Below are 3,447 nucleotides of genomic sequence, written 5' to 3'. Positions count from 1 at the left end.
TATTAAGAGGTTCTTTATCTGGATTATGGATGCTATAGCAAAGCTTCATTATTTGGGAGGAGGTTGTTAGTGAACTCAGGGGAAAGACTTTTTTGACATTTTCTTCCTCAGATATGGTGTGACCTAATTTTCCAAAAAAGAGGGGAATGTGTGTGCACACATGCTCATGCATGCATACATCCACACAGCAGCCTTTATATTACCTCTGTCCTTTGCCCTCCTGCAGCGATTATTTTGGGTGATTAAACCTGTCTCTATATAGTAATGAATTATCACTATTGCTTTATTTAGTGTTTGCTTTAGTGTTTTATGTACCCCAGACTAGGGACATTTTAAATTCATTTATTTCTAGTTATCCTGAAATAATGAACCCTTCCCATGATAGCTGTAGCCCTAAAATATGAGTGTTTTCCCTTTTTTCGCTACCATCCACAAAAGTATAACTCCTGATTCTCTTGGCTCAGAGAGTTTCATAAGACGTAGTTTTTACCCTTATTATTAGCCCTCCCTGAAAAGGTGTAACTCTTAATTCTCTTGACCCAGAAAGTCTGATATCCTTATTATAATTTATCTCTAGAGTCCCAGAGTCCTTCCTTACAGGAGCACAGACCCTTAGACTTCACATGTTTTCTTATAGATGGCCCTGGACTTATATAATTCATCACCAGAATTTCTTGATCAGGTAGTAATAATAATAATAGTAATAATAATAATAATAATATAATAATAATAATAATAATAATAATGATAATAATAATATTTGTATGGTGCTTTATACTATTCAAAACATATTAACATGATATCTTGTTGGAATCCTACACCAACCCTACAAAGTAGTAACTGATGATATTAGTTTCATTTTTGTAGATGAAGAATCTCCTAAGACAGGTAAATGACTTGTTCAAGATCCTACTGTGGTGGGGTTGGAGCTAGATTGAGTTCTCTTTCTTCCCTCTGTGGACAGCTTTCTGTTCTGGAGTAAAAGCTACCAGCTTTCCTTCCTGCCAAGATTCCTTTGTGTATTTAGCCTTGGTGAGGAGATTCTAAGGGATGCCACAATACTGGACCAAGTTAGCTAAGCTGATCAATTAAGAATCCATTCATTCATTCAGTCATCCATTCAATACTATGTATTGACTACTCCCTATGTATGAAGCATTGTACTATGTTCTGTAAGAGATACAAAAATAAAGACTCAGTCCCAGCTCTCATGAAGCTTGCAGTCTAGTGAAATTATACATATGCAGCTATATAATATATAATGTGATATGCAGAAGTACATGGCACCCTGGATAGAAAACCAGCCTTCAGAGCCAGGAAAACCTGGGTTTCTGTCCCACCTTTGAGACATATTGGCTACTTGACCCTGGGCAACTCACTTAACCTCTCTAAGACAGAGAAGATGCTAACCTACATTGGAAAAGGAATTTTTTTTTTCACTAGGGAGTTCCATATACCCTCAAAATCACAGGTCCGGTCCCTACCCTATGGAAGATAATATAAGAGGTATAAAGGACTCTATTTCTTCGGAGGAGGAAAAGGTTCTGATTGAGAGGGGCAGTGAAAGATACATGGAAGAGGTAGACCTTAATGTAAGCTTTGAAGGATGTGTAGCAATTGAACAGGTAGAGCTGGGGATATAGTAAAATCAACCCTAAAAATAAAACCATAGGGATTAGGAACATAGTCTTAGCTTGAGAAATGCCTGATAATAAGAATTTAAGCTTCTAACTTTTCAGGTTTATGAAACACTTTCCCTTCAACAAACTTTTGAGATACATGTAGGCATAGTCCTGACTCCTCTTCTGCATCCAGACTAAATTTTTCTTTTTAGTGACAAAAAGGAAGGATGGCTATGTGTATATCTATCTCCTGCTTTGCTTTTTTGTTTGAACTGTGAAGCAAGAACCACAATGAACTGGCTTCATTTGCTGAATCCTGAAATGAAATATTCACGTTTCTTTCTGAGCCAAACTAAAGGTATTTGAACCATTCTGAGCCAAAATATACAGAATTTGAGCTGTATATTTTCTAAAATTATTGAACTGGGACTTCAACTTGTCTCTCCAATGTACTAATATTTTGTTTGGATCAGGAATTTTAAAAGTCATTTCCTGGTGATCAGAATAGCCAAATTTGGCTTTGGGAAGGAGCTGTTATTGTCTTAGAGTAATCTTTTTTAGTAGAAGCATCTTGTGGCATTCATGGCTGCCTTCTGGTGTATATGCAGCCAGCATGAAGAGTGGAACGACCACATGAGTTGTTGGGTTTCCTTGGAGAGCTGGTGTTGTCATAGCAACTAGATACTGCCTTGGGACTAAAATTTTAAAATAGCTATAATTGTTTTTAAAAGCGTGCTCTGTCACTCCCCCAGAGTCACGTGACTGCTGTTGTCACAGGGACTTCCAGTAAGCACCAGTTCCTCCATACCTAGAGATCTAGGTAACTGCTTCTCTGTAGAGGTGTTAACTCATGGTGTAAACTGCCAGAGAGCTAGAAGAGATACAGTTTAGTTTTCATGGTCCTTTGGCTCACAGGTTTAAAAGCCTTATCTCTTCCTTTTAGGGACTATGTAAGAAAACTTTATTTTGAGATTTTTCTTCTCACTGCTTATAACCTTTCAGTTTATAGACATGCTTGTAAGGGCCTTAGAGTTGCTTAGACATGTCCTTTCTCTGCTGAGGGTGTTTTCCGCTTTGTACCCCAAACCTTCCCCCTTATCTTCTGTTTCCTCGTAGCCTCCATTACTAACTTTGTCCAGCTTCTAGTAACTTTTAGGGCACCAGTGGAGGGAGCTTGGACTCCAAAAATGTAAAGTCCTAAATTGCGATGCCCAAGACGGTGTGCAATTGGATACAGGCTCTACATATATATCCCTATTAAACATATTTTCACATTTGTCTTGTTGTGAAGAATTAGAGCCAATAGGAGGAATCACAAGAAAGAGAAAACAAAACAAAAGGAAAAAAAAAAGGAAATAGTATGCTTCAATCTGCATTCAAACTCCATAGTTCTTTCTCTGGATGTGGATAGCGTTTCCCATCATGCGACTTTTGGAGAAGTTTTAGATCCTTGCATTGCTGAGAAGAGCTAAGCCTATCAAAGTTAGTCATCTCACAACGTGGCTGTTAGTGTGTACCACATTCTCCTGGTTCTGCTCACTTCACTCAGCATCAGTCCATTCAAGTCTTTGCAGGTTTTTCTGAAGTCTGCTTGCTCATCATTTCTTATAGCACAATAGTATTCCCTTATATTCATATACTACAACTTCTTCAGCCATTCCCTAATTGATGGGCATCCCTTCAATTTCCAATTCTTTGCTGTCACAGAAAGAGCTGCTATAAATATTTTTGTACTTGTGGGTCCTTTTCCCATTTTTATGATCTCTGGGATCCAGCCCTAAAAGTGCTATTGCTGGGTCAAAGGGTATGCACATTTTTATAACTC

This window comes from Phascolarctos cinereus, unplaced genomic scaffold (assembly GCF_003287225.1).
Source record: "Phascolarctos cinereus isolate Bilbo 61053 unplaced genomic scaffold, phaCin_HiC Scaffold_1;HRSCAF=81, whole genome shotgun sequence".
NCBI lineage: Eukaryota > Metazoa > Chordata > Mammalia > Diprotodontia > Phascolarctidae > Phascolarctos > Phascolarctos cinereus.
This window is presented reverse-complemented; position numbering follows the sequence as displayed.